This window comes from Cygnus atratus, chromosome 23, assembly GCF_013377495.2.
Source record: "Cygnus atratus isolate AKBS03 ecotype Queensland, Australia chromosome 23, CAtr_DNAZoo_HiC_assembly, whole genome shotgun sequence".
In the NCBI taxonomy this organism is placed as follows: Eukaryota; Metazoa; Chordata; class Aves; order Anseriformes; family Anatidae; genus Cygnus; species Cygnus atratus.
In genome coordinates, this window is record NC_066384.1 from 5,473,894 (window position 1) to 5,481,164 (window position 7,271).

The following is a 7,271-nucleotide window of genomic DNA, read 5'->3' on the forward strand; positions in this document are numbered from 1 at the left end:
GGCTGCGGAGGAGCCGGAGGCTGGATGCGGAGTGGCAAGCAGGAGCCCTGGCCCGGAGGTATTAACCTGCCCTTCCTCGGGGAGGCATGGGGCCAGCCCCTGACACGTGTGAAGTGCCGGGGGGGCACCGAGGGGCAAGCAAGAAGGACTGGGAGAAAATATTGCATGAAGGTGGGGAGGAGGTGGACGTCCAGCCCTGCCGGCCCCCAGCCCCTCCACAATGGCTCCATTGCTCGGCGAAGGGGATGGGAGGCTATAAAGGGATCTGCAAGGGCACGGTATGTGGGGAATCTGGGACTGTAACAGTGGGACCAGTGAAACCAGCCCTGGGGAACTGGGGTTAGCCTGTCAATCACCAGCTCCCGTCTGCATTTGCTGAGCTTTGCCACTGTAAGCAAACGCCCTGCGGTGTGTCAGGCTCGTGTCCTTCCTGCGGCAGAGCCTGAGGAGGGGGCGGCGGAGGGAAGGGGGATGCAGGGAAGGGGGATGCAGTCGCACAAATCGTCGCTCAGTCCCCATGCTGGCCAAGAGCAGGGCTGGAAACCAGCCTGCGGGACCGGGCGCTTTGCTTCCCTGCCTTAATTTGTGGGTTAAAGCCCTGTCGAGGGAAGGGGGAGAGGAAGAGGAGAGTGAGACTTGGGCAGGCACAGGCAAAATGCAAGATGGAGAACAAATTTCTTCCTGCGGGGAACAGTCACTTCTCTATGAGGCTGTGCCCCTGTGCCGGAGAGCAGGGGGAGAGAGAGAGAGAAAGAAGTCAGTAGTCTAGACTAGATAAATAGACAAGGAACTCAGGATAGACAGGCAGATTATAAGTTTGATTTATTTTTAACAGCAGAGCGTTCAGGTCCGTACACACGAGGGAGATACAGCTCCTGCCACAAGAAGCCAATAATCTGAATCAACAAATAAGACCGATGATGCTGCAAGTGAGCAGAAATCCAATGTCTTCTTTATGGAAGAACAGCAGGGAGATTTTGTACTAGAGTAAGATGAATTTAATGATGGATCCATCACAAAGCAGTGCATCTATTTTCATTTTACTAACTGCAGTATTACACTGCTGTCAGCTGATTAAAACCCTTCCACTGTGATGGATTAGTCTTTGCTCACCTTTCAGCTGCACCCTTGAAGCACTCATCCATTGCATCTGCATTGTGTTAGTGCAGTGCCATGGCAAACTACCTGTAATTCAAAGGATGGTTTCCCTTCCCTTATTCACAGTCTCTCTATACTCCAAAAGTGCTTCAACAGAGACTGAGACTTCCCGGAGAGAAGGGCTCTTTGATTAGGAAAGAAAAGGACCTGCCCTTAGTGCAGTTGCCAGACTATTCTTAACTCTTCCAACATTAAAAGTGTTAATTAAAATATTAAAACATGGCTATGTTTTCATGCAAAATCAGCACGGATTTGACCCACTGCTATCCCAGATACACACAAACACAGCCAGGGACATGCTTTCCAGCCTCTCTGGAGCTGGCTGGAAATTTTTAGCCTGGAGGAGCAAATGCTTCACCTGAACTTTTTCTTGCTCCCATTTCACCTCTTTCTGTCACTGAGGTCCGGAGCCACCTTCCCTTTTCCAAGCTTGGTGGCATCTTGTTTCATTTGGTTCCTACTTCGGAGGAACCCCTGGGATTAAAAGGGCTACTGTGTAGGATGTGAAAATTGCAAAATATGAGCATGGATTAGTATAGAAAACACATGCAGACCTTCACATATACATGTGCATGTACAAAGAGCCCTGCATAAAACCTTGACGTATGAATGCTTAAATATCATATATATATATATGAAAATACATGCAATACATACATTATTGCTTGTGTGTGCTTATATATATACAATTGTATGTGACATATATGCAGACATGTAAGTCTCTTCCACTCATGCTTTTTGTGGATGTGTTTATACATACATGGGTGCAAGTAGGCATAAATCCTACGCACTGATATCACTTGTGTGCTCTTGTGCATACAGACACATTTGTCCCTCAAATATACAAAACAGATAGAGGTACACACACACATTTACAATTAGTAGGGAACAAAGTGAAAAAAAAGCATAAAATCCTGGAGATTTTGCCTCCAGCCATCTGTGATGGGGTTTTGCCCGTTGCTCTGCCATGCATACAAGGCCCTATTGGTGCAGACAGTACTTGCTTGCCATGAATAGGGATCATTCAGAGCCCTCCATAAATGAAGTCTCTATGGCTGTTCTTGCTGAGGAAAATATAAAGTTTCTCTGTGTCATTTTGCTGCTAATTAGCAAAGAAAGATAAATACATTTCAGGTGAATATTTTCACTAGCAGAGGTTGGGGCACACAAGCAACATTAAAGCTTTGAAAATAAGGCAAGAGGCAAAGGTGTGCTGGATACTATAGGTCTGCATTTATACCTCTGTAAAAGCAGTGTTTATTTTTAAAATATGAAACATAATTTTTCCCCAGGCCTCTGAAAATGAAAACACTGGGTTCAATATTTCAACAGGAAAATATGCATTTAAAGCTCTTCCCGAGCCCGCTTGCAACATAAACAGACGAGCCATTAACGGCTCACGCTGGCCCCAGAGCGTCCCTGCCCTTCTGCAGAGCTGCAGTTGGAGGCTTCTCGTGTCCCAGCGCGAGGAAACGCCGCTCTCCCCACACCTTCTGCATGTCCGAGTCCCTCGGCTGAAGGAGCACTTGTTGTACAGCCCAGCTCCCCGCTTCTCTTCCTCTGCTGGAGAATCCTGGGCCTGGCTTGCTCCTGCCAAAATCAAGTGCTTCAGCCTGGTGGCAAACTGTGTAGCCAGGGAAACTTTTTCCCCCATGGTCCCGTTGTGTTATTATCTGAGTGCAGATGGAAGAGGAAAGGCACGTAGGTGCTTTGTGTCATGGCAAGGAAGGGGACAGGGAAAGGCAACGCCTGTACCCACGTGAATTTTCTGGCTTGGGTTTGCAGCATGTTCCCTTGCTCTTCTGTGCTCAGATTATGGCCCTGCTAGGACTATTCTCAGGCTGGAGGTGACGAATGTCATTTTTGGAGAAATCTCCAATACATGACATCTCTCTACAGGAATGATCTGCTGTGCTCCACCAGCAGCGGCTGGGTGGAGGGGCTGGAGGTGCTGGGGCTGTCTCGTGACTGCTGGAGTGAGGCTGTGCTTGCTGATGCCCATCAGGACTCGGATGTGATGAGTTGGCTGCAGAACCTGGGTGTCATGGCACGGATGAGACACACTTAGCAACACAACAGTGTGAAGCTCATTGTCAGTGCTTGAACCACTGGGAGACTTCAGCTGGAAAATAATAAAATTGGAAGTGCTTAGCCGGGTGGAGAGCTTTGCGCTGCCGTAACAAGTGACACAGCCAAGCTATAGCCAAGGCTTCTGCTTGCACAGATGAGACCGAATTAAAATCAATGCCTTTCCAGAGGCAGTCAGGGACAGCAGGAAGAAATTAGGAGATACAGCTTGTCTTCCCCAGTGTGACAAATCAGGAAAGGCAGCATCATCCTCTGCACCCAAGCAGGAGATAGGTTTTCCTTCAGTGCCTGGAAACTCTGCATGATGCTCCAGCACACTGCAAACTCATTTGTGGTTTGCTGCTTGCGCTGTGCTCTCCTCCCCATCGTCCCTTTTTTTTCTAACTTCTTTTCCTGTTTCCTAAAATTCCAGTCCTATACTACCCTGCTTCTTGGTGTCTTCATTCTTTCTCTATCAATATGCGCATAACATTTCACAGGAGTGTAGATCGGATGGAAAAAGCCAAGAAAAATGACATTTTAGTTCTGATAATGCAGAAACACTTTGTTTTGATTTGGCATTTTACTTTTCCAATTTCTTTTGTTCAAGTTCTCTTGTAAAAAGGTATTTTAGTTTTATATTTACATGTTTCCAATAAATACACCATTAACACATTTAGTATGGTAGTATAAATGTCACGCTGCAATGAATGGAAATGACAAAATCAAAATGAATCAGTCCCTAAGTCACTTCCATGTAAATGACCCAGTAGAAGGGGGTGGTTTTCTGTGCGAAAAAGGAAATCAGACCTCTGGGATGTGAGGACATTTCCAAACTTCCGCTAGGGTTCAGACAGAAGGCATTTAAAATGTTGGATTTTCCTTAAAAAGAAAGCACAGTGTTTGTAGCCCTGGGCTGTAAATACTTCCTAGAGGGAATCTGGCGATGTGGCTAAGTCACGCCAGTTGGCCATGGAGGCAGCGGAGCAAGGAGAGCACTTGGGAAGAGACAAGCAGCCAAATCCTGAGTAGTTTACTGTTGAGTTTTATTTCACTCTAAACAAACGTGGTGGTTGTAGTAAACACAGCTTTCTTGCCCGCCAGCCACCAGAAAACTCCTACGTTTAGCAAAATACTCAGTAATTTTTCTGTCTTTTTCAGGTTTCCTTTGATGTTCCTATGTGAGTGTTTCTGAGATGGATTCACAGCCTCCATTTTTCAAATACTCAGAGAAACAGTGACAAAAGCTGCCATTTAGTTAAAGCTCCGGTTCCCATGTTTTATCCCCACAGTGTTTCTGTATGAGTTACGGGGAGTGGAGGAGTCCCTCCCAGTCTGCTTCATTATCAGAAAAGTTATTTACTGCACCACCACTGTACTGCAGAAGTGGTATTTACAGCAGTGGGATCAGTATAAAGTATAAAACAAATGATGTAAAGGGTGAAAGACTTTGGAGAACTGAATGGCTTTAAATACAGCCCTTTTGACAACTCAAGATCAAAAGAACCACTGTTTATCCTTTAAGCTGCAAATGGCTGGCAAATATCCTTGTGCTCTGATGCTGTAAATAGTAAATGCTGTTTATGGCTAGTCAATGTTTATGTTTTATGGGTCACATTTATTTCAGAGGGATTGTTTTCATTTGCCATGTTAACCTTGCCCACATCCCCCTGAGGCCAACATTACCTCCTGGGCGCTATTCCTGGCTTTCTTGGTGACCACCACCTGCAGTGCTTTGGGCAGATCCCTTCGTGCCGTGACTTTTCCACCTGGGCAGTGCCACCTATGCTGGCCTGGCCCAGAAGGCTCTATCTGTCCCTCTAAACTGCTTGAGTGAAGCAGCAGGATGAAGATGAAGGTCACTCTGTGGGCAGCTTTTCTTCTCCAAGGTGAATGAGCCAACATAGCAGCTGGATTAAACGAAACCTTACAATTGGACCAGGATAGGGATGTGTAGTAATAAAGACTGTGGGATCAGACGAGAAGAGCTTTATAAAATAAGCTTCACCCGCAGAAATGTTGTGAAAGATCCTGTGGGCAGACAGAGGGATGACGGAGGTCCTCAGCTGGAGTCCATGGGGGCGTCTGGCCTGATGGATGGATGGGCACACAGACAAAGCCAGAGACAGCACAAGGATTTGGGCTGATGCATGACCACGCTTGTCAGCGTCTGTCATTCTGGGACACCACCGGGGACTTCAGTTGCAGTGACTTCGTTCGACTGATGCGAGTAATTACTTTAATGAACTGTCTGCAGGAAAGTTAAGAAAAAAACACAGCCTTTTAATGATGTTTGATTAATGCAATTATAATGGCACCTGTCCCAGGCTCTAGGGCCTGATCCTGGCAGGTTTGTAGGTGTCACTCAAAGCAGCAGGAATGAAGGCAGGGAGAAAACCCAGCCGGGCAGCCCCGTCCCCCCGCAGTGCAGGGCGGTCTGTGGTGACAGGGTGCTGGAGAAGCGCCACGCATCCATCACCAGGATTCCCTCGGCTGCTGCGGAGCCGGTCAGCACACGGGCTTACATCAGCCTGAGGAGGTGCCAGGGAATGCCTCCAAGTTGCTGTCTTTGCCCTCTTCAAGGTCTATTTATACCCTCTGATGGACATCAGGATACCCTTGGGCTAGGAGAGCCCTTTCCATCGTAGTGGGCGCTATGACTAGCTCTGCCTGGTTTTGAGCGCTGTAGTTCCCATTGCATTATGCACTGTTTTTGCCAAGTTGCTAGCAGTTACATCACGTTTCCAGGTGCCATTTCAAAGTCTGATAGCAGCCGGCACCAGAAAAATGCTTCCAACCCTCCCCAGGCTCCACAGCCCCTGTACCACCTGCCAGCTTGGTGCTATTTACCCTCCAATGCGATTTGTAGAATCAGAACTTTTACTGAATTTCTGTGCCAAATCTCTGAAAAAAATATGTGGCCTGGATGCCTGGGGCAGCTCATGCTGGTTTCCCTCACCAGAAAACACTCCCGATCACTGGACAGGTTTATCAAACATTTCACTATGAGGCTGTGAATGGCAGATGGGAGGACTTCCAGCACTTGTCTTGGGTTTGCAGCATCGTCTCAGCAGTACCTGTGCAAGCCTGAGGAAAGGAGCCTAAAGAAGAACTACCTTCTGTCAATAAAACTAATACTTCAAATGGCCCTGTCTCTTCTAGCCATGAGGACCGCCTGCAGGTAGCCTTTAGGGATTTGCTTGCACCTTTAGAGGTCTTTCTTTCAGACTCGGGTACTGAGCCTGGTTTTGAGTAGCCCAGGACCACCCTCACCCGTTTTGCAGTTTCCTTTCCTCCTCTGAGTGGGCCCATTATATTGCAGGGGTTGTTTCCTTTTCCTTCATGCTTCAGTTTCCCTTTCTGTGGCACAGGGAGAGCAGTGAGGTGTGTTTGGTTTAGCTTCTTTACTTCAAGCAGAGTGAGAGGCCTTCACTGACCGAAGGCAATGGCACAGGATGCCAGGAGAAGAACAGTAAATTAAACCCAACAGAAGTGCTCAAAGCAATGTGCAAGACAACACACTTAAAACAAAAAGCCCTTTTCCCACTCATGTCAAACACATTTCCAGCTGCCAAGTTCCCTAATTTTCACTCTGCAAAAGGAGAAATGGGAGAGGGGAAACCAAAACCAAAAGCTTTTGCTTCAGGTCAGGTGGGGGAAAACCACAGTCAGACGGGGAATCCAACGGACATCTCTGGAGTCCTGGAGCATCTCTGCCTCCATGAGATGCCGCTGCTTCTAGAGGTGGTCCTGTCGCTCTCACTTATCTGGCCTGCCAGTGCTGACATTATCAGCTCAATCCTCTATCTGTAGCAAAGTATTGCTGCTCGTTTCTCTTCTGCTTGGGAAAAAAAAAAAAAGGAAAAAAAAAAAGGGAAGTGCAGAGCAGCATTAAGCATATCTGTGTGAATTGGTTCGCAACCTATTTTAGAGAGACTCACATCCATAAATCAGTTTAGAGGTGAAAAAACAGTGCAACAGTAGCATATTAAAAAGAGTCTTTTATCAGTCTCAAAAACAGCATTGATAGTGCCATCATCTGACTT